This window comes from Prinia subflava, chromosome 1, assembly GCF_021018805.1.
Source record: "Prinia subflava isolate CZ2003 ecotype Zambia chromosome 1, Cam_Psub_1.2, whole genome shotgun sequence".
Taxonomy (NCBI): Eukaryota; Metazoa; Chordata; class Aves; order Passeriformes; family Cisticolidae; genus Prinia; species Prinia subflava.
Window position 1 is genome coordinate 52,203,062 of NC_086247.1, and position 25,009 is coordinate 52,228,070.

Genomic DNA, 25,009 nt, shown 5'->3' on the forward strand with positions numbered 1-25,009 from the left:
GATTTCAGAGGTTTACACAGACCCCTTAAGCACCATGTGCTGACTGCAGGACTTTAAAACATACTTTTTCTAACAGGTAGGGTTTTCTCTGCTGTACTGACCAGCTGCAGGTGGTGTGCAATTGCAGAGCCTAACCCACTGCTGTCTCCTGCAGTGGAGACAAAAATATGTGAGACATCTGTGTCCTAACAAGAATCATTCCATTGCTGTCTGCAGTGGCACTGACAAAAATCACAGATGGATTGGGACACAAGTGTGGGAATGTGTCTACCTGAGCTGGATCCACTTCAGCCCTGTTCTCGGCGAATGCAAAGACTGTAGGACCTTCACTGAATGCTGGAGCAAATATTTAGACATGGAGTTGTTTTAAGTTCTCTGAGGTCCTGCTAAATCTCATGTTGCAAAAGTTTGCTGTTTACCAGAATCCTGAGTGATTCCCAGGAGCTCTCTCACCTCTTCTGCAATGAAGACCTTTGCAGGCACAGATGCCCACTGAATTTCTGCCAAGAACAACTTTCCTACCTCCAGTACGTGCACAGCAGGGAGGAGAGGACACCTGGAGTGCTGGTGCTCCTGCTGCTGCCTGAGGTCCTGGCAGGGTTGTGCTCATGTATCCCTGACTTAGTGTGTGTGAGAACAACGAAGGGGAACAGATGAGCCCCTTGCATCTGGCCCTGTTTCCCTGCTAGGCAAAAATCAGGTTTGTGGAGGAATGAACCCTCCTTTCTTCATAGCAGTACCCTTCTTGCTGCATAACCCACTTCCTACACATCCATTGTGTATTCCAGGCTTTGTCCAGCAGGAAAAAGGAGTGTGTGGAGTGTCTGTACCATCACTCACAGGTGCTCAGAGCCAGTGGGGCTGCAGATGTTGGCTCCTCACAGTGGATTGGTGGGGCCTGGCAGTCCATATTGTGGAACATGGCTGGAGCACCTTGTTACAGCTGTGGCTGTGTCACAGGGAGACTCCACATGATTCTACTCTTGCCCTTTGGTGACGATGGTCACATGGAATGCATCTCATGCTCTGTGAAACTCAAAGGGTCAGTTTATTTTACCTTATACTTGCACCTAGCTCATGTTCCAGTAGGACTCTCTGCTTCTCTCCTGCAGGACTGGAGTGGTTACGAGAAGCTGGTGGCTTGACTGTTTTACTCCCGTGGTCCCAAACGCTCAGTGGTCTGCAGCAAGGGATTTATCAGTGTTTGGCAGCAAACACGAGAGGCTGTGAGTGAAAGGGAGAACAAGGACATGAGCTCTCTTGGGCCAGTGCTTTTGGCCACTTCAAGTCTGGGTGATTACCAAAATTAAAACTATTAGCACTGAAGCAGGCTTTCTCAGAGCTCAGAAGAACCTTTGGTATATTCAATGTCTGTGCCCATGCAAGTTTTTCAGTTTATTTCACTTTCTGTGAAAGACAGGCAAAAAGGACTGTCTGTGCCTAATTATTCTAGTGCCATTTCTGAGGGTTAGGGGTGCTCTCATTCTGGCAAACACCCAAATTAGTGTTTGTAAGGCTTTTTTCAAAATGATGTGCAAGGAAATAAAGAACAATAGGCAATTTGCTATCTTTTGTGAGGAGGGGATGGGAGAGCAGCTGAATATGCCATCCTGCCTCTCCACATGATCTAGTTCAGAGCTGAGACTTGTTGCTACAACCCACTACTTCCATGAGAAAGGAAAACATCTGACTGCAGAGATTTCTGTTTCTCTTCATGTGGTGAAGCACAGACACCCTTTGTGACCACGGCATCTGACCAGGGCAGTGTAGGGAGGAATCATGCCAGTCAGGGCAGTGTCCACCCTTGCATTTTGCCGTTGCAATTTCATGTGACTGCACATCAGTTGCACCATGTGGGAGTGAACAGGCTGCTCCAGGGGATGCTAACACATGGGTTGCAGCCTCCCCACAGCACTGGCCTCCTACCTCCATCTTGCAGCTAAACTGGTGCTTGATCCTGCATGCAGGAACCTCTTGGTCAATCTAATACCTGCTTGCTGTGTCCCCAGATTTTATTGTAACATCAGAACTCAGTGCCCTGCAGCACTGGAAACAGTTCACAACTGATTTTTACCTTGTGCTGTTTGCACCTGTGCAAAATGGATCTAATAGACTGACAGAGACATCAGTGGAACCCTGAAAATGCCATCTGTTTACCTCTGTGTACCCATGAATGCACAGGGTGAATAATCCTGTTGGGGAATTGGGGCTGATTTGGACCTGACTCTCTTGAACTGGACTTGACTCTCCTTAAATTCTGTGAATTATTATATCACAAGAGAAGAAATTATGCCTTGATTTGGCTAGATTTAGCCACTAGATTTGGGGATGACCTTTCAAAATCCCATCAATTTATCCTGGTCTTTCCTCCACCCTTTTACAAGTAAATTTGTTGGTTCTGTATTTTGATAAAGCTCCTTCAAATCTGGGGCATCTTTTGGCTGCATCTCTCCCTCCACTGGAAATAATGCACTCCCTTCCCCTGTGCTCTCTGTGCTGCTTGAATTCTTCATCTGCAGCAGGGCGAGCAGCCAACTCCTTTTCTGAGCATCTCTTGTCTGAGGCTCCATCCAGATGCTTTGGGAGAGAGAGCTGATCAAACAGACAGTGCTGTGATTCAGCCTGCTCTCAGGGGTCTCTGGAATGGTCCTGTAGCCCCTGGAAAATGCTGCAGCTGCCCATGTGCCTCACCAAAGATGCAGTCATCCCCCATATCCAGGATAGCACAAAGAGTGGGAAGAGATAAACACAAACATTTTGTTGGCACTGTGAGTGGTGGAAAGGATTTAATTTTCTCCATGACAAGGCTGCTTTTTTAATAATTTCTGTGTTACTATTTACCCTTCCTGCTTTTCTTCTTTTATAACTACAGCAAGTTGATTACTTTAATCATCAGTTCCCTGGCTGAATGATAATTTTATGATGAAGGTGACAGCCATAGTAATTATGAACTCTGCAAGAGAAATTGAGTTTACAATGGAAAACATTTACAACTTGTTTTTAATAAATGTTGTGTTTACCACAAAACACCACCATCTATATTTGACTTGTACTGCTCATGTCACTCTTCCTTTAGAGAAGTGGTTGGCCAGGTTGGAGACAATGTTGAGACAGATGGATACTTTTTCTAATGGGTTGTTGTTGTTCTCAGGCTCCTTTGTTTTTCCATAGGAAGCAGCTTAGAAATTTCTAAAAATGAGTTTGAGGAGCTAAAAAAGTCCCAGACAAAACATCAGTAATAAATACATATTGCTCACATCCAAAAGGTTTGCAACCATTGACCACCTGTGAACCTCCTGTGAAGTCTTGGCCTCACTTCCAGCAAACCTACAATTTCTTCTTCGTTCCAAGTAGAGTTTCCTGTTCAGCCAAGCCGGTCATCTTCCCTGCTTTCTTGACTTAGGACACAATGGGATTGCCTGCTCCTGTGTTTTAAAAGGATGGTTCTTTTAAACTGAGCAGCACTCGTGTTCCCTGAAGCCCTCAAAACAGATTCCCAGGGCAAACTGCTACGAAGCCCCTTGAGTAGCATCAAGTTGGATCTCTGAAACATTTTTCTTCATTTAGGAAAAAAGAGTTGGGAAAATAATTTTGAATTTTTTATCAAAAATGAAAAAGAAATTCAAGACCCAATTGTGATTATTTTGCTTCCCTTCCAGCTTTCTCTTATAAAACATATTTACTATTTGAGAACTGCTTTGATAAAGGGCAAGTCATGTAATTCCTGGAGAAGGATGATCTCAGGTTATGAAAGACTCTAAAGTGAAGCCAGATGAAAAATGAGAATCTGGGGAATTTTCTTTTACATTTCTCTCCCACTTGCCATTGTTTGTGGAATATGCCTAGGTGCTGCTTTTGCCTATGTGTTTTTGGAACCAAACCATGGCAGAAGTAGCAAACCTGCCAGAGAAACCTTAGCTAAGCATTTAGGCAATTACATGACACTTAAGAAAGTTTTAGGCAGATTTTGAGCCTTATGTCCCATGTTTCCTTCCTCTGTGTGTTTTAAAAATACTACCACAGACCCTATTAAAATTACCCAGGTGACAAATGATCGTTTGCTAGTTACACTTTCTACTGCTGGCACTTCTGCTCACTTTGTGTTTTGTTAAGTGTGGGGAAATGACCACTGCTCCTTTGTGTGAAGAACTTTGCTGGTAGGCTGGCAAGTTTTGTGTGCATGTTAGATGGATCTTGCTGAATGCAGCCTAAGAGGTACATACCATGGCAGGTCTCTTGAGTTAAGACTGGTCTCCAGATAGCTTTGAAGGATTGATGGACTATGCTGCCGTCTCTCTTTTTGCTGGAGGTGCTGTGTCATTAGAGAGTGGGAGCTATCCTACATTCCCAATATTAACACATTTCTGTTCTTTCATGTCACTTCAGGTTAACGTGGCAAATCTGGAGATGATAAAGTAGTTATGAATTTGAAAATAATTTCCTTCACATTGTCTCTGGTTCTCAACATTCTGTCAGATGAAAAATATGTGCAAGTGCTACTGGTTTTTAGTCCAAGACTGTCTCGTAGCAACACACGCCTCCATAACCCCCAGATCAATTGTGGCCCTTCTTTCACAGCAGCATTTCTGCAGACCTCCTCCATCTGGCTGAAAGGGCAACAGGACTCTTTGTTCTTCAACTTTAAGCTGTTGCACTCAAATTACACTCACCCCACATCCTTTACATTGCTTGGCTCTAAAGCAGCAGTTTGTTTTTAAACTAGTGGTGTTAATTTGAGATTTTGGCTGCACTGGCTGCTTCTTCCTTTGGCTTTTGCTTTCACAGATACCACAGGAAAAAAACGGATTATTTTTTTCTGAGAGAACTCCCCTTTAATTAGTAAATATTTTTATTTGGTAGCTGAAATCATATACCTTTTGATGGATGATGATGAAGTAGCTTTATAAATGACTGGGGAGACCTGAAACTTCTTTCTCTCCTTTTCTCCATCTGTCCTTGAATAAGTAAATGAGACAGCCAGGTCCTGGTCACCCAGGCCTGTATTCAGCATGGAGGGGAACTGGTGCAGCATAGCTCATATCTATGCAGCTCGTGTCTTCTCCCAGTGGTTATTGTGGTCACTCCCAGCTCACTGCAATCTCCAGAACCATGCTGGAAAATTGCCTCTGGGAAGGTTGGCTGGGTTGGGTCCTGTTATCACACCCACACCGAAGAAAGGGGTTGCAAGGGTGGTTGATGACCTTGTGGGTAGAGATATTTGATACCCAAGTTGGAGGAAAGGTTGGATTCTGGATCCTGAGGCAGGTTGTTCAATCATCAGTACAAGACATTTGTGGTTTTGAAAGATTTTTTAAAAATCCAGCTCTGAATTTTGTAGCTCTTAGTTAACTTCATTAGAGTACTATTACATGAGTAAAATACAGAACTCACAATGAGCAAAATCTAATTAAAAACATTAGAAGATTTTGAATAAACATTATATGAAAGAGACGAGTGAGGACAAATTTACAGTTACTGTGTTCCCATGCTCTTTTCAGTCCCATTCATTCTGCCATTGCCTTCTTAGACAATATTTCAGCATTAAAAAAAGCCTCTAGAGTTTGACTAAACTTGCTTGGACCCACCCTGAGACATGAGTATGGTAGTGCAAAGGTGGCAGACATGCTACTGCATGTCTGCAGAGAGATGAGGCTTGTATTGTGCAAAAGGAAGGAAACAACTTGCTGCTGAGTGCAAATCAGAGCAGCTATGGACTGCAGCAGCCATCTAGCCAGCTGAACTGGTTACATACAGTGGGTCCACATGGCAGCATTCAGCATGAAATCCCAGGCCTGAACTTAAGGGTTTAAGAGATCATATTCTTGCTGTTCAACGGTGGCTCTGAATGGTCTTTTTCTCTGTACATGGGGTGTGTCAGTAGGGAATGAGGGTGCTCACAGCTTGCTACACTGATCCTAGTGTCATTCATCAGGTGTTCATAGTCATTACCTGAGGGGAAAAAATGGAAATAAACCTCACACATTTTATATTAAATCTGATCTGCTAAATCTCATGTTCTGGGCTATTTGTCTAGTAGGGTGTAAAAATGACAGGTCACCTCTGGACTCTTTAAAATCAACAAGTGCATTTGAAAGGAGGTGAGGGGGTGAAAGGAGGAAGGGTGGGTGGCATGATAAGGGTTCCCCTCCTACCATGGCATAGCAATAGAAGCTCTGCCTTCCTTTGGAGGGAATGGTTTCTGTACACTTACAAGCTCTGGGCTTTGGCTTCCACCGCTGTCACGTGCACCATGGAAGGTTGCAAGGAGCAGAAAGTTTCTAAGGCATTTGTACAGCCTCTCTGAGAGCTGCAGAACAGGGCAGTGTGAGGAGTTGCTCTGGGCTGCTGAAGGCTGGGAGCAAAGAGCTTGGTCTGCAAATGGGCAGTGTGGGAACTGGGGTGTCCTCTCACTGGAATTTCTACTCAACATCTCACCTGGCAGGACTCACTCTGAAGTATCTTACATTAGGAAGACAAGATTGCAGCAGACATCTCTCAGGTATTAGCAAATGGGTGCTCCTTAAGGGAGAGACTCTTGAAAGCTGCTTCTTCCACTAGTTTTGCTCCACTGGCCTCCGAGGGATCAAAAGGAGAAACAGAAGCACAAGGCAGAAATGCTGACACTTTTTAATATGGACAGTGATTTAATGCATGAAAAACCAACTGAGAGCCTTTCCCTGTGGTGCCAGGGAAAGCTTTCCTTGTAACCCCCTCCTTGATCAGTTCTACCTAGAAATGTCTGCCCTTTATTAAACAATGCATGTTCAACCAAGTCTTGCTAATGTGCGGGCTGAAACTAGGGCAGAGAGTTTTCCAGAAAAAGTGGGGAAACCCTTTCTAACGTGGTTATTGCTTGTGAGCTGTGTCAGGGTGAGGGGAGGCAGAAGGGCAGGAGCAGCAGCAATATGGTCTTTAGCAGGTGTTGGGGAGAGCAGAATCTAATGAGAATCATAGAAACCCTTGAAAGCTTTTTAACTCCATACAGGATTTTCAGGAACTGTTGATAGGAAACAGTAGTGATCCAACTGACAGTTAAAGAGATGAAAGGGAGCCCTTTGGATTAAATAAGATTTAGGAAATAAAAGGATTAGTGCTTGACAAAAGCTAGATTTAGGGGTTTATTTAATGAGTGCAGTGTGGCATGATGGGATGTGGGGCATCAGAAAAGAGATAAAAGACAAAATAGAAAGACAAATGCGGGAGGTAATACAGAAGCAAGGAATCAGCACAACACCTCCAAAACCCCTTCACAAATCTTCCTTTAATTGAAAATGGTACCAAAAAAGTAATTTTCATTAGCAGTCCTGGCTTCTTTACATAGTAACAAGAAGTGTTACAATGACAGGAAATCTTCTGTGATAGGGCTGTCAGCTCAAATCCCTGACACAGAAGAGAGGAGCGTATATTATCAATCTACTTGCACTTATAGATGTCTGATGAGATAAAATCAGATTTAAGTAAAGTTATCATTCTGTTGGATTAATAATTTGCTGTGCTTCCAAGTAGGGGCTGCTGAAGGACCAGTCTTGTTTAAGAGATCTTCATTTGGAGTTCTCTACTGAAGGTGGTGGCAGTCTCAGGAGTTAGGGGTATGCACATGTTGTTGGCAGAGTGAGCAGCTTAGAACTCCTGCATGCAGCATCTGTCACAGGAACATCTCATCTTGTAGCTTTAAAAACAGGACCAAGAGTTTTCCAGAGCTCAATTTTTCCGCTTAATCATCTAAAGATGCTCATTTGTGTTACTAGGGAGGTAAAGAAAATAAAATCGTGTGTAAGAATTAGACTCGAACAGATCAGTTGTTCATTTAGCAACTCCTCCAAAGCCTGCTGAAGACAGTGGAGTGGGTACCAGTGGCTTTGGCTCTGACATTAGGATAATGCAGTCAGGTAAGTGTGGATACTCTTGGTTTATGAAAGAGCTATTTAGAGAAAGTACCACATCCCCTGTTCCAAAGGTGCTGTTACTCCTAATCTTCTGGATAGTAGCAGATATCTCTATTGTAGGTACAGATATCTCTAGTGACAGCCTATTAGAGGAAAAACAACAGAACTTCTGTTTCCTCCTTTCAATTCTCCAAGTGAGATTGGGTCCCTTTCTTGTCTAGGTACAGGAAAAAGTATTTTGTGGCCTAATTTTACCAATAGGAAGATTTTTACAAACACAGGTAGTTACAAATGGTCTAGGAAAGTTAACAGTTCATGGTGGATGTTCATATTAAAGTAATCCAGATATCTGCTGTCAGTGTTTCTGAAAGACATTAGCATAAAAATGTTTCTTCAGACAATATTCTCTTTTGGCTTGATGTATTACCACAGAGGAATGCTAGTTGGATTTACAAATGGCTAATAGGTAACAAACAAACAAATGAAAAGCTAGGAAATTACTTTATTTAAGTCTCTTGGGAATATTTTATATGATATTTTGTGGTTTGGACCCTACATTGTCCCTGAGTGGTTTTGTTCCTGAACATGAATAAGAAATATAAACAAAATACAAGATTAAAATTTTTTTTGGTTGTTTTGTATCTTTTTATATTACTCTCTGTAAAGAGATGTGTGGTCTGGTTCATTGCCTTTGGGTGGAAAAGGAAGTTTGACTGAAAATTTACAGTGTGCCTAAGAGACATTTTATTTGTTCAGTAAAGTGACCTTCAATATAACAAGTAAATAAGAAAATTTTAATGATTTTTCCCCCTCCAATTAGCCCTTTAATTTATTTTATTATAGTTTTTGTCCAGTTGAGTGAAAGCAGTTAAAACTTGTTTTCCTTAATGAAATGGTCACCTACGTTATGAATACAAAATTAATATGATCTCCATTCAGATATGATTTTTGAAGGTACTTAAATATCTGGGTTTTCCAGAACACCCAGATGGATGAAGTGTCTAATAACTCATAATGTCAGAGGGCATAAGTCAACATCTGTAAGTGCTTAGGTACCCTTGAAACTGGGGTTTTCAAAGTTTGCTTTAAATAACTTGCCTGCAGCACTGGACTCCTTGTTGGTGTCTTCCCACTTCCAAACAAATGAAATTAAGCCCAAGGGGCAAAACTGACAGTCTTTGGACTACCCTGCAGCACCAATCCTTTCTGGTCTTTGAGCACTACAACCTTGACCGTGCCATGTCCTTGCTTTTGAGGGCCTGATTTATTTCTCCCCCTCATTTTTAAAAATCATAATTGATATCTGCCAAATCTGTTTCAGAGTGTCCAGGTGATAACTAGAGGACACTTGTGGAGTTCCTTTACCCCCAGCCCTTCCTTTCCCTGAGTGGGTGGTTGACTAAATTCAAGCAGTTTTTCACAAGTACAGTAATTGCCAGGAAATTCTGGTGCAGGTTATTTCAAATCTCCTGTGTCAGAGTTTCACATCCTTCTTCCAGGACATGAGGACCGTACTGCAGATATCTGCAAGTATAATAGAGATCAGTGGGGCTTAACAATGGCTGATTTTCCAGTGGATATGTTGGTTGCCATTGGGGTTTCTGTTTGTTTTTAAATCTGAAATCAATTATCTGTCATGGGAAATGTTTTCTTGGACAAGGAACATTTGGAAAATGTGTTTTAAAAATGAGAAAATTAGGGTATTAATAAAAGAGAGTTTGAAGCGTCATATTTAACAATGCCACTATACTGCCTTTAGGTAATACATGGATGATTGCTTTAGCCATTATTTCAGAACATCCTGGAACACTAATTTTTACACAACTACATATTTATGATAATGTATTCCAAACTTTGAAAAGGTTCCAACATTACTTTCTTTTAAAATTACACTTAATTTGATTGTGCTTCTGCTCTGCTGTCTTCTCTCATTTTTGTCTCTCTTTCAATTAGAGTGGAAGAAATGCTGAAATATTGTTTTGATGGAGTTAAAATTCCTCTGCCAGAACATACCAGAGGTTTCGGGAGAACAGGAACTCCTTTTGTCCTCAGCCACAACAGAACACTGATCTGTTGCCCAAATGTATCCCTGGGGACAGCCTTCACACATAAGCAATTTTTCCTCACGAGCAACAGGGCTTACCTGGCAATTACTGCACCCTGTGCCCTCCCACCAGCTCCGCTTACCCAACCACTGCTGCTAATCTAAGTTGAGGGGGCTTATGCCCTTCTCAGACACTATTCAATATCTTCCGACCCCAGAATGAAATTGGCAGAGCCAGCAACAGACTGTTCCATATGAATCCCACACTATGAGCGCCACAAAATGAAATGGCTGAGGAAAATGTCTGTGGATTTTTTTTTCTGCCTTATTCATTCTCCAAATACACTTTATCTCAAGGTGACACGTGTGGCTAAACCTTAGAAAATTTTTGGTGCCAGTTTGGCCAACTATAAGGTCTGAACCATATGACTTTAGACTCAAGGACCTTAAAGGTCTTTTCCAACCCAAATGATTCCATGAGTCTTTGATTCTAGTCCTGTATGGTTTTTTTTTGTAGACGTTATAGATGAAAAAGATTATTTTCTTTTTTATTTCTCCAGTGTGTCACACTGTGGTAAGCAGCTGCAAGGTGGAATGCTGCAATCCCTGCTCAGGTGGCCTGGCACTCTGTGTAAAGACATCAGATGGGGTTTGTTGAACTCATACCCTCTCTTACATGAGGTCATTGTGCAGATTGTCTCCTGCTTCTGGTCGGCTTTGATGTGAGCTGCAATATTCCTATGATCTCAGCCTAGGGACAAGCTGGTGGCCCCAGACTCAGCAGTGGTTAGACACGAGTATAAACAAAGTGGAGATTTGCTGTGTGCCAGACAAAGTCCCTTTCAAGTGTGTCCACAAATTCACAGAAAATTAGTATCTTTGGTTTATTGCAAACATGTAACAGTACCAAGAGAAACAGTATTCTAGGCTAAATAATACGTAATTATCACCAGCTCATGTACCTGGACTCCGTGGTTTCAATCTGCGAAAGTTCAGATGATAGTTCTGTAAATACTGGTGGAAGGTTTTAAATGTATTGTCAGTTTCCTTTCTTACAAATTAAAGGATTTCTGCACTACCTGTTTTAGCCATTCACTTTCTTTTGTTTTTTCTTGAGTGAGGCACTGGAGTCAGCTTTGTGAGATATTAGATCACATATGAAATGCACGTATATAAGTTGATAGACACATTTCTCTTTTTTTTTCTTTGTCCTTGTGGCTATTTTAAAGGAAGCTATATATAAACTGTCAGCAGTTCTTAAATGACTGAAGCCTTCAACTGCTGTGTTTTGGGGACCAGATGGTTTGCTTGCAACTACTGAGGGATGGTATCCTCTGTTTTATATTTTCAAGCCAAAAAGAAAGGGAAAACACAAGTTTACAAAAAAGATGGTCTCATGGAAGAGATTGCTGAAACATTCCTTAGTACTGTCGTAAGTAAATTATATCAAATTGGGCACATCACAGGCAATATGAGAAGCTTCTGGGTGGGTGCAGAGGAAGGAGGACAGATTTGTTTAAAGACAGGGAGATGTATAAACTGCATTAATAATCAGCTTGAACAGTCAACCCTACACCTGGGCCTAGGTTTAAGCTGAACATAAAAGCATACCTATGGGGAGAGGCTTGCTTTACTTCTGTGTGTCTCTGTGTGCTTTGGGAAATTCTAGCACATTCTGGAACTGCTTTGATGTTTAGCAATTGGTTTGTTTTTAAATATTTTGGTTAAACTTCACAGAGTCATGAAGATTCCCTTTGAGGAATCTTGCCATAATGCAGATGTTGAAGAATAAACTTAAAAAGTGGGCTCAAGCTGAAACCTGCTGAGGCTGCTTCCCTGTGTAGCCACCATAGGAAAAAAGACCTTTTGGGGAGAAATTCTTCCATATGATAATGAAAAGTGATGAAGCTGTCAGTGCAACCCCTAAAAATCAGGGTAGTTTTGGAATGGTAATGTGTTCACTGCAACAGGTAATGGGAACATTACATCTGGTCTTCTTCAGGATGAGTCACACACTTTTCCTCGTTTCTAATTCTGCAGAGACTTGGCACCTCTGTGTGATGAAATCCATATACTGGCTGTGGTTACAGGGCTGAGCAAAACACAGAGCAGATGAAGAGATACAGGTCAGTATGTGCATCTAAAACCGTTTGCCAAGATGACATGGATCCAGAGGAATGTTTGAATATCATCCAGATATTGTCATTCCTAAATATACATCCACTGAGATGACCCAGGAGAATACACACCTGGTTTTTACTTAACCAGTTACAGAAGAGATACCAGGGTATCGAGGGTCCTGAGACACTGCGAAATGGTCAGACACGTCAATGCTGTTGCTAAAGTATCATGACATTTGGGGTACAATGGGCTGTAGTTTTAATTTTGTTAAAAAACCCCACCCAAAACCAGAAGGACTGTGCACTAAAAAAGAAATAGAAAATGTACAAAATGACTTCAGCTTTGCCAGTCTGATAAACAAGCCAATGCTTAGTTTTTCTCCCACTTGCTTGCTTTTGGCTTTATCTTACACAAGCAACAGACAATATTTTGAAGTGATTTTTTCTTCTTATAACATTCCCTGTAGCCAACAGGCCCTTTATCAGGAAGGTGATGCTTATGGATAGAAACTCGCTCTCTGGCTACTGAGATTATCAGTGCAAGATTGTGTCCTTCAGAATGAGTGACTTTAAACTGAGAAGGAATAAAACTCTGTACTCGGTATGCAAAAGTATTTTTATGCAGAACCCTGGGAATATTCCACATCCCAGGACCTGTTACGGAAAAAGAAAAATTGAGGTTTAGTCTAAATTTTGCCTTTCTTAGGGTTGTCATTATGTCTAACTGTTGCTCTTTTACTCTCCTAAGTTGTTATTCCTCTGCTAGCTGTCTATTTCTAACAGATGCCTGTAGCCAGTTAACATATGGCCTCCATCATTGCTCAGCTAAACTGTACACACAACAGCTACTCCTTTCCACTTTTTTATCCAGCCAAACCCCCTTTTCAGCTACTTAACATTTTGTTTGGTTTCTCATGGCTTCTAATTTGTCTAGTTTCTGCAGTGCTGACTGAAGTATCCTGGAAGTGGCAATTTGTTTTTTTAAAAAATAATAATAAAAAACCCCCAATATTTTAAAATTAAAGTTATTTTTTTCCCCCAGTGATGTAGTCCATGGGGCCTTATTTTTCTGGAAAGCTCTGTAAGAAAATGAGAGGCCATGCTCTGTGGAGCTGCTGCTTCCACAGGGAACTTCAAAAGGGATAAAAGCTCAACTAAACAAAACCGGTATCTTACTCTGCAGACAGAATGGCCACGGACAAAATTGTCTTGGTACCTGGTGGAAATCAACTGGTCAATCTGTCTCTGCTTTGTGGCTTTTACCATCCCTTCCAAAGTCCTTGCTAAATGATTTTTCCATTAATTAATTGATAGCTGTAGATACATGTGGGTTTCACTCCATGGTTTGGATGTGCTTTGTTTTGTGTAGGGAGCCTTCAGTTTTTTAAGCATTACAGCAGCTGGCAGCTTCTCGTGCAAGCCAGTTGCTGAGGGACAGAGCTGCTCCAGCGATACCACGGGTTCCAGACCGAGTCTGCAGGCAGCAGTGCAGAGCAAGCCCTGCTCTCCTGCCTGGAGAGCTCCTTGGGAAGCACGAGGAAGACGTGGCACACTGATTCCAAGGGAGGAGCAGCCACCTTGCCCTAGTGAGATGTGGAGCACTGCGAGGACTCATCTCCTTGCGAGATGAGGGATGGCAGCTGCCCTTTTGGGACAGCAACAACACCAGGACAAGCTGCTTTCCTGACCAGCTGGTGTCCCTCCTGTGGCACTGAGGGCAGCCAGCTTGGTGGCCTTGGTGGTCTGCTGGGGTGGAGCTGGGAGTGGGTCTGCAGTTCTTAGTGTGACCTTAGAAATAGAGCAAGAGGCACAGCTGGGTGAGCCTCACCGAGGGTTGTGAGGGATGTCAGTGCAAAGGGTGCAGCTGAGCTGGAGCCACACAGGATCCTCTTCAGTGTCCTCCTTTCATGGCTCTGTTCACATGTGAAATGAGTGACATGGAGATTTGAGGAAGAACAGACCATGGATAAAAGGAACAATCAATCTTACAGGGTCTTTAAAAGAAGGCATGAATAAGTACCCCATGTAGAGGAAAATTACCTACGTAAGACACTTTCCAAGAACAAATGAGGGATGACTTTTTCCATCACTGACATCAGTTACACATATGTGGATAAGCATCACAGTGAGCAGCAGCCCTTCTGCAATCCACAAGGTCACTGGAAAAAGTAAACTCATGGGTGACACTTCCAAGCATTCAGTTAGGGTTTGTTCCTCAAACATACCTAAGTGAAGGATCTGTGATCCCTCAAATGTAGGAATTGTTCAGCCTCCATGTATTACAGAGTTTTCTGAGGGTTTGAAGGTTGCTACTGAGCAGGTTCTGTTACCTGTATTTATTTCCTCCGATGGGAAGAGTGAGACAGGCACCCAAGAAGCACCAGCATTAAGTTGAGAAAGATACAGGAGAGTATTGAGAAGTAAAGCCACAGTTTTCTCCAGCATTTTGCTGCCTCCCTCCATTGCATGTCTGGTAGAAGTAAACAAGATCAGATACATTTATATTGAAAGCAGTTCTAGCAAATTTGGAATCTCTCAACTGCAGATGGAGAGATGATGCTTCATGATGCTTCACGTTTCTGGTCTACTGCATATTCAGGGCTCTCTCTGCCTTCAGTCTCAGTGCTGCTTTGCCTCTCAGATCATTAGCTTCATTTTGTTCAGCCCTCAGCAATGTGGCTCCCAGATGTGTTTTCCGGTATTTCGTTTATAACTGTGAGGAATCTACAGCATCCAACCACCCCTGTGCCTGCCTTTTTTTTTTTTTTTTTTTTTTTTTTTCTTGGCATTGAAATTCTCTGAACAGGACATTCCTATTAACATCAACAGTCAAAAAAAAAAAAAAAATGAAATTAAACCAAAAAAACCCTGTAAGGTTTTCATTCTCACCAGGAAGTTCTTTAAGGTAGAACTTCAACACACACACTTTTGTAGAAATATTTGCTGGTAAAATTATGGGGGTTTTGCTTGCCACTTTGCTATAAGAAATTTCAGCTGACATCTTACATCCATATGAAGTGTGCCTTTTCAGTCTCCAGCTTTCTGAGTATCAGTATCAGTGTTGTAGCTGTGATAGTTTTGGAATGTAAATGGTTTATTTTATTACTTCAGCTTACAAAGATGAGAGAAAAAATGAGCTGGGGAAAGGCTTGTATGCTTGAAAACTTGTCTGCTTTCTCCAGCTATACAGACTTGAAAGATATTATCTGCCTTACAAATCTTGCCTCCCTTTGCAAGCATGTGGTTGGATAATTATTTTCAACTATTGCTTGGATAAATAGTTTCTAAAGAATTTGGGCACAAAAAGTAGCCCTTGCTAAATTGTCTAAAGATGGTTTCTTAAATGAGGTGATTTTCTTCTCAGACACACAGAAATGCTTTTTTTGCTAAAGGTATTTCTAGATAATTTTAAAGCACAGGGAATGGTTTGCTCTTATGAATTTTCAAATGAACAGCAAAAAAGTGTAGGCACTTGTTTTTGTCCAAGTCATTTTAAAAAGGTGTCACTATGTCTGGCTTCAGCGTGCCTGATAAATGTAGATCAGAATGGCAATGTATTTGAAATATTAAATTATGAATCTCAGAGCACTAGGGAAAATTAAAAAAGGAGGCTGACTAAAAGATCAGAAAAACACATAGCTCAAGCAAAACTGTGGGAGTTTGAGTTACTTTCCTTTATAAACTGATTTCGTTTCACAGAATCTTCCTATACCTCCTGCTGCAATGAGAAAATAGCTTCAGCATCATTTGCTTTTGCAAACTTTGCATTTGCAAACTCACTAGCTGGATCCTGAAGGAAGATCATGAACTTTGCAGAAAGCAGCTAGTCTGATCTTGCCTATGCATAGTTTTAATTGCAGTATCTAACAATTGGTTTGTACTTGAAAGAGTAGGGTGTACTATCTCTTCCAAAACTATTACTGTTAATGATAACTGCACATTTTTCATACACAGGATTTGAATCGTGATTATCCCTCATCATCTCCATCCTTTGGGACAGTGAGCTCCTCATTTTAACCCAGTGCTCTCTGCAGAAGCACTGGATATTTAGCTGGATATATTAGTGTTTTATTGCACTGACTGCAGAGTCCAGGACAGAATGAAGAAAGGTGCCATCCAGTCTTTGCTGTACAAGCCATGTTCTATATTCTATATACTTCCATCAAATCCCAGACTACCCTTCCTCTTTCTAATGTTAATGACTCCAGGCTTTACAAACTTACTTGACAGGAGAAGCCCTGCCTCCTGGCTAAACCTGCCTCTGTCCTGCAATATCCTTGCTGGGGTGGTTACACCTCAACATTTCCTTCACTCTTGGCTGTCAATGGACAAAAAACTTTCTCCATGCGCCTTGCCATGTTTCACACTCTCTCTTTTGACTGAAATGGTTGTCAAGATGCTGTCATACATAAGACCAGGTTATCTTTAAATTTTTCCAGAAAAAAAAGAGTGTTTTTTTCTGTTTTACTTTTGGCTTTGCCATTGTGTTTCTAGTTTTCTTGACCTCTAAGTTGAGAAATGACATCCTTGCTTGTTTCAGACAGTGCGGACAACAGGAATAGGGAAGGGATCTCACCCTGTACTTGGCACTGGTGAGGCTGCACCTCAAATCCTATGTTCAGTTTTGGGCCCTTCACTACACAAAAGACATTGAGGAACTGGAGTGTGTCCAGAGAAGAGCAATGGAGCTGGTGAAGGGTCTGGAACACATGTGCTATGAGGCAAGGCTGCAGGAGCTGAGGATTTTTGGCCTGGAGAAGAGGCAGCTCAGGGGTGGCCTTATCTCTCTACAACTCCCTGAAAGGAGAGTGTAGCCAAGTGAGTGTCAGTCTCTTCTCCCAGGCAGCAAGTGACAGAACCAGAAGAAATGATCTCAGGTTGTTCCAGGGGATGTGTAGATTGGATATTAGGAAAAATTTCTTCACGCAAATGGTGGTCAGGGATAGAAATAGGCTGCCCAGGGAAATGATGGAGTCTCCATGTCTGTAAATGTTCAAAAGACATGTGAATATGGCGCTTGGAGACAGGGTTTAGTGGTGAACAAAGCTGGTTCCATGATCTTAGAGGTTTTTTCCAGTCTTAATGTTTCTGTGATGCCATGGTTAGTCTGCTCTAGCTGGGACCAAGCCATAAATAAGGATATCACCTCTCAGTGCTGGTTTGTCCCTTCCCCATTTTACAGCTATCACAATATATTTATTAAGCATTCCAAGGCACTAGCTGATGACTCCTCCATAGAAAATTCACTACTTAATCCTATCATTAGTTTTCTGGCCTGTTTCTGATATAGCAGCAATTCTCTGCCTTTCTCCTCATAACTACATAACTTTGTATGGCTCCCTGAAGAGGCATTTCAGATTTACTCTCCAATGCTTGCCAGGGCAGGACCCCAATCAAATCACCTTCAGAAGGACAACCTTTTAGGCCCACCAGTATGATCACTGATATGATGTGTTGTCTTCAAAAAGGCTGGAAATTCGACCCATGGAGTAGCAGACTTGCCTAGCAGTCAGTGGAAAAATACATACAAAAACTTGCTTAAAAAAAAAAAAAAAGCTGACAAAAATTCAGTCTATAATTAAGAAACAATGCCATATGAAGTATTGTGTTTCACTAGGAAATACTGAACCCCGATTCTGAAGCATTTAATGGTTTCTAAGTCTGGGATATGCCATGGTGGAGCCTCATGACGTTAAGTCGTTATTCTGTCATATGAGTGATGTTAACCAGACTGGCTTAATCTTCTTTGAGGCAATACAACAGCCACGCTGGAACTAAGCATTTCCATTCTTATTTTGTTTATGTTTTGTGTGTGTGAAATGACTGAACTATGGTGGGAAAGGAAAAGAAAAGAGGGATTTGTGTTGGTTTTCTTTGACCAGCTTCTAGTTAATCTTCCAAGTGTTGTTAATATCTAATGTACTCTCCAAGGCCTTCTGTGTATTATAATCTCCAATCATCTGTACTACGGCTTTCACAGAAGTGCTAAAACCATTTTACCACCACTTCCCTGGCAAGACTGTTCAGAGACTCTGTCAAAGAATGAAACTTTTCATGAACTACAAATCCAAGACATTTGTGAGGCCTTTAAAATCTTGGCATTTAAATTACTGTGTTAAGTCCAAAAGTAATTTTCAGATCTGCAGTATATAAAATCAGTCCTCTAGCTCCTTGTAAATATCAGCACGAAAAAAAGACTGTGAAAATTCAATTGTCTCTATCATAATTAATAGAAGAATGTACATTGATATTAGGGGTTATTAACCATGTTTACAAAGGAGTAAAGGTCTCCATGCTTAAGACTTTCTTCCCGAATTGCAGGCAAAATTGAAAACTGGTACCTCTCACCAAAAATTTCTATGTTTGTGGATATTCTTTTTTTAATAAAGATATACACTCCAAAATAAAAAAGACTTTAGTTCAGGACTAATGTAACAGTGCATGGAACAAATTGGTTTTTTACCTATTTTCTAAACCAAAATTTTAAAGTTCACAATTTGCAAAGGAAAAAATTGGAGGAAAGGAAGGTATGAACCTTTGCCAAAGTGAAATGGTGTGTAATGGAAATTTCACATTTTTTTTCCTTTTTCCTCACTACAATCAGACCTTAAAGAAGAAATACAAATCTATCTGTTGGAGTTTTTGTATGTTGCTTTGCTTGTTTTGTTTTGTTTTATTTTGATCTTTTTACAACTGGCCTAAATTATGAGGTTAGATCTTGATCTGGAGCTTTGGTGTTTTTCAATAGACTCCCTTTCCCCACCCTTCTTTTAAATATGAAAAATGAAGATGGGATCCATTCCTGCTTTCACTTGGCACTAAGAGAAATCTTGACTAGCATAACTACCCAGTGAAAATGAACGTACATGAGACCAGGGCTAAGGCCTACCTGTTTCTATTAGGCAGGGATATGGCATGGGAAGAATGCATGCAAGCAAAGTCCAGCACAAGGCTGTCACGCCAGCTTTGGGTGGTGCAAACATACCTTTACTGTAGTGAATTTTGAAAAATATCAACAACCCCTTTGCTTTTCAAATCCCATGAATATCTCTCAATCTGGGACATTGTGTAAATGCCACAGAAATCTCATTCTTGACATTTGATTGATGCCAGATAAGAAGGCTGTGCCCCATCTTTACCAAGGTTTTTGTGAGAATCAGACAGATTGATCTCAATCATACTCATGCAGGCAGTGAAGTTAATGCTAAAATAACAGCAAGTCCTCAGGGGAAGAGGGAAGTTGCTGAATGCTTATGAATTAGTTTGAGGGTCTGAACTTGGCAGGTGTGAAGGGTTTGACAGTTAATGGCTTTGGGAATTCATTCTGAGATGGTTTCTAAATCTTGTGCAGTATTCACATGCTGTGACAATAAATCATGACATATATATTTAGCACCTGTTGTGTGCACACACAATATATTTTTCCCCTAACACTGCAGGTATGGGGAGCACTTGTGTAGTTATGTTTTGCACTTTATTGAGGGGAGGAGAGGAGCTCAGTGAATTTGCTCTTGCTCAGGAGCCTTTGGAAGTTCCCACATCCCGATTTGGTGGTGTAGCCACACGTGCAGAGCACTCCTCTGTAGGTATTTTCCATGCCTTGCACATACACTGGGAATTAGTCTGAGAGTCATGAGGCTACATCCATCAAACCAGGTGCAGGCAAAACATACTCCTTTCTCAGTGATCTTGCCTTACATTGCTAGAACATTCAGACTCTCAGACTGCCATATAGGTGTCAGCAGACAGCTGGAAGTGCATCAATTTTGAGACCAGCACACCTGCTCACTCCACAACTGCCTCAGAGATCCAGTGAGTCTTGGCAGTTTTTCTTTGCTCTTCTTCCACAGATGAAAGGTGTGAGAAACCTGACAGTAAAGAATGAAGCAGCCTTTTTCCTTGGCAGTGAAATGTGGGCAGTTGGGTTAATTTACAGACATTGTAATCCCTTGCTGTTTATTTTGTTTTGGAAGACAATTATGAAAGATCCTGTGTTTCCTAGAGGCCATAAACGAGATTGCCAGAGAAGAAAGTTATTCAAAGCAGACAATGATAATAATATTAATAATAATAACAACAGCAACAACAACAATAATAATAATTATTGTTATTATTTTGATACTCATATAAATTTTTATTGATCTTGTGTTTTGCAGGCTTTTGTCTGAGAAAGTTTCTGAAATCTAAGATGATTTCAGAAGAGCAGTAGCAATGTAAATTGTGAAGTAGTATCATGGCAGCTCTGGGGGCAGCTCTTACTCCTATCAAAAACACAGCAGGATATTAATCATTCTTTGAAACTGGAGTTGAGTGCTTCAGACAAATGGTATTAACCTCCAAAGGGTGAATGATGACAGGTGTTTTCTCAGTTTCCATTCCTCATCTCCACTGCGGCCCTCTCTCCTCTAAAACACCATTTTAGAGAGGTCAGCTGTAAACATGTCATAAGCATGTCATAATACCACATTACATCATTATGTGCAACATTTCAGAGCATGAGCACCTCAGTGAGCTTCCTCAGTGTACTACACAAGGATCTCATGAGAGCCACTCGTGGCTTTACCTTGCTAATGTCTTTTGTTTCCATGGGCTTTTTTTCAGTAACCTGTAATGGTAGATCACTTTTGTGAAATACATGCCTGAAATATTTTGGGTTTTAATGAGCCCCAAATATTTTTATGGCTGCAGCACTTTTAGTTTTCTACTGGGGCACATTTCCATGGGGAGAAGCACCTGTTGGGTTTGGGCGTTGAACCCAGAATGAGCATAGCCCACCAACGGGCAGAGCTTAGCACATCTGCTTGCAGAGGCCTTTCTAACTGCTGTGTGTCCAAAAAACTGAAGACTTAGAGCTCTTATGTTAAGTTTTTGTATCTGTTTAGAGTAGGGGCCTGGTGATCTCTCACAGGGAGGTGTGAGCATGTTCTGAGTTGACTGGAAGCCATCTAAACTAGTGGGCACTGGGCCTAAACTAACGTGCCCTGCTCTCAGCTGAGCTTTATTAGCTTGGGCTTGGTGCCCTGCTAACCACAGCTGTGGGTTTCTTGTCAGCTTGAGACTATGAGCAGAACAAGCTCAAGTCTCTCTACAGGTATTGCTGTAGTGTTTTAGTGTCTATGAATAGTGCCAGCATTAGAAATTTGAATGTTTCTACTTGCTGTCCCCAAAACAAGCCTCAAGGTGAGTTGCATGACTTCCCATTTACAGCCCCTCCATCAGCAAGCCCAGAGTGTTTTTTAGTCTTTGTAATCTTTGGGTTACTCTAAGAAAGTCATCCTCCACGCCATTAAGTATTCTTTTCCTTTGCAATCCTTCTGTAGCTGAAGAGACAGGGATTTTTCTAGCTCATTAACAAGAAAAGCAAACAAACTACAGAACTATAGAAGATTAAGAAGGAGTAGAAGAGGACAGACTTGGAAAGTCATGTGGAAGACACAGGTTTCTTGGAAATGTCTTCAAATTATTAAATCTAGTTTTCTGATCTGGAGACTGGGTTTCTTTTAAGAATGTATTTGTGGAAATTTTCCCTGTGAAAACATGGTGCCGAAAAATGTCTATTTATTAAAACCAAACTCTGCAATTAGTGGAGGATAAAGTGCCTTGGGCAGAGTGGTCCTTCTCTGGCTTCTGGTTCAGTCCATTCTGAATGAAGCTGGGTGGAAAACTTTAACAATGGTGAGCCCTGGCCTACTATGAGGAGGCTATCACAGCTTTTGGAGTGTGTGTTTTTCATTTGTCATCTTCATGCTATTTGGTTTTGTAATTACAGGATCTGTGGGTGATAGATTCATGGCATTTGAGAGTATAGTGTTATGCTGCCTTCTGAAGAGTTAAGTGGGTTCTCTTCTCCCCTTTTTCACTTTCTACTTTTTGTTTCCACACTCAGATACCTGCTATGGTTGAAATGGGTAAATATTAGACTTAAAACTGATAAATTTGGGGATGTTTTCCCCAGCAAAATCTGAGATGAGAGCTCAACAGTTCTTTCTATCTATTCAGAATTGCTCAAGTGTTTGACTAAGCTTCCTAACTTTGAACAAGGTAGAGGTATTGAAAGAATAACAAGTTATGCCATTTTATTTCTGATTTTAGCTAGAAGTAGATATAAGAAGAACATAGGAAAAATGGAAATTGGTTAACAAAAATGTTTCCAAAACAAAATCTCTATTTTCATTTGGCTTTTTTTTTTCTTTTTTTTTCTTTTTTTTTTTTCTTTTTCTTTTTTTTGGCAGAGATTTAACTTATATGCTTTCAAGGTATGCAAATTTGCAAATTTTTAATTTTGCATAAACTGCTCTCAGTTTACAGACACCTCTGCAATTGCAAAAAGCACCTCTCCAAAATGCATTGATCTTATTGCTAAGGGGATGTTCAGAGAATTCTTCTAGCTCACAAAAAAAGGGGACTAAAGTTTATGTTTTCCACTTCTCTGTAAAGTCATGGAATCCCACGGGTTTGCCTGGGGCAGAATCCAGTCCTGAATCTGGAGGTACAGTACGAGTTGTGTGGTAGTTGGGCTTCATTGCACACAGATCAGTGAGAGAGGGCAACTGAGCCTCTCGGGTGCTGTCCAATGCCTCTATGTTGGTGCCTTCCACGCTGTTCTAGAGGAAACATTCCTATGGCATGTTGGAGGGCAGTGGAACAAACCTACCTCCTCCTTAGCTGCAGAGTCGTAGTTATTTCCCACAAGGAGACAGGTGTGCCTTTGAGCAAAGGCATACTGTTTGTTACTGGAGTGCCGTTTTGTTGGGCTTGCTGGCTTTGTGCTGGGTGCCAGTGTCTCCTGCTACTGGAATAGGATGGCATTTGGAAGATCATGTTTCCTGCTTATAAAGATGGTATAATGATTTTGCAGTGATCTCTAAAATTTCTAACACCTGTTTGCGGAATCCTACAGAGAACATTATGAATGTCTTTTCTTGTTCATCCTTCAGGGGAAGAGAAATGGGGACTCTCATCTCAGTGGGGGAAAAGATTACCAAGAGATGAGAAAATGGTTCCATTATCTATGAAACAATGAAAATGTGTCTTGTAACCATGCAAGGTTTTCCACTAAAATCAACAATTAAAAAATAATATCTTTGCACTTTGCTGCTCCTTCTGGGCAGACATCTTCCATTTTGAATGACGTTCATTAAAACTGATGGAAAAGTGATAATGATTTTTTTTTTCTTTTAATCTAGAGGCAGTTTTCAAAATCCTTTTTCTTCTAGATGATTTTTACTTTACTCAGCCATGGGAACTATTTCCATATGGTGGATGGAGAGAATGAAAGGAGGCAGTCCCTCATTTTTATTTCTGTGATTTTTGTTGTTCTTGCTGTTGTAGTGGGTCACATGAGCAGGCCACCCATTTGTCTCCCTTAGAAGAATTTATCATACTTTTGACATTAACTGAATTCACAATATCCTCTGCTCCACTGTAGTTGTCTCTGTAGCAATGGAAGATGATACAACAAATAATTTATTATTTCAAATCAGTCATGGAATCATAGGCTTGTGTTGAAAGGGACCTCAAAGATCATCTAGTTCTAACTCCCAACTGAATGAAGGAAGGAAGAAAATAAGCAGCTAGAATTGGCTTTTTTCTTCATTATTTATTATTTTCTACTGATCCAAAAAACCATTAAGGGGAACATGACCCAGGTATTAAACAGAGTAGAGAATCAGCAATGTATACCAGAGGTGAACTGATAACCAAGTTCTTCACAGTCTGCACAGATGTATTTTCTTCTACACCATTTTTCCTCCCTTTCCTAGTTTGAACCTGCTCCCTGGTCAAGACAGAGCTTGGAACAAAAAAAGAATGAAATCCTAAGATTTGTTTAGAAGTCCATAAGCTGTAAGGGAAACATTCATTAAAGCGCAGTGCCAGCAGCCCTATCCCTCCTTGTGGTGCTGAGATAGTGGTGGGGCTGGGATCATGGCCCTAAGCTTTGTTTTGTAATCCTTGCAATCCCATCATGTGTCAATGCTCTCATGATCTGAGTGAAGATAATTACAAGTGACTGGGTGAGAAAAGTTCCATCTCTGTGGAAAAACTACAGCACCCAAAATTTGGTTTTCTTTGTTCCTCACTGGAACAAAAGAGACACTTAAAACTGCTCCTTGGGGAAAACCCTGAATTAGCCTAACCTGGGTTTGAAAACCCTTAATGAGTTTAAGCCAGGTCTTGAATCTGGGTTTTCTTCACTAAAGAAGGTCCTGATACTCTGTTGGTTTGAGTAGCAGACAGTGGTCTTGCTCCATCTTAAAGAATGATGATTTCTGGATTTTGTCACTGTGAATATGATCTGTTTTACAGAAGGAATTTAATTCTTTTTTATCATGAGATATTTGACCTCTCTCAAGCCATTGCTTGAGACAGTTTAAATTAATAAAGAACAAAATGCATGCCAAACTTGCTCAATAGTTTCTTTGTGCTGGAATTAACTGTCAAATGTCTAATAATTGACCAAACCTATATGAAGCACTATGTAGCAAGGTCAGGGTAATGGATGTACATGAACTCAGGAGATGTTTTTTCCATCTACCTTCCCCTTTGATCACAGGTGTGTTCTGTCATTCCACTCCAGTAACCAAACAGATTAGCTCCCAAAATGAAAAATGGCTTGAAATTTGATATGTGACCCAGAGTCCAGGCCAAAATGAAAGAAAGAGGGAAAGAAGTTATAAATTATGCTGTCTTCATGTTGTGACAGCAGTGGCATAATTTTCTACAAAGGAGATAATATTTCCTCATTACTCAGCCAGGCAACGAGGTGCACAATTCTTTCCAGAAGCATGAAAAGTCCCTATAAAGAATGTGTCAAGATATAGTTTGCCGAATTAAAAAGTAGGAGGAAGAACCATATCTCCTATCTTGAAATCTGCAATATTGTGACAGCTGAGTCACCTCAGCAGGCAAAGAATCTGTATTTGCAAATATTGACTGTGGTAATTGGGTTGGCTAAATGA

At 41.0% G+C, this 25,009-nt stretch overlaps 1 long non-coding RNA gene across 1 annotated transcript in view; it reads left to right on the forward strand.

Annotated features, from left to right (window-relative positions):
* The window catches only part of LOC134550211 (uncharacterized), a 125,438-nt gene that overhangs the window by 35,082 nt on the left and 65,347 nt on the right, over window positions 1-25,009 (forward strand). The window contains exon 2 of the long non-coding RNA XR_010080278.1: window positions 11,971-12,056. This is a non-coding gene — a long non-coding RNA (uncharacterized LOC134550211). The remainder of the gene's footprint in view (window positions 1-11,970; window positions 12,057-25,009) is intronic.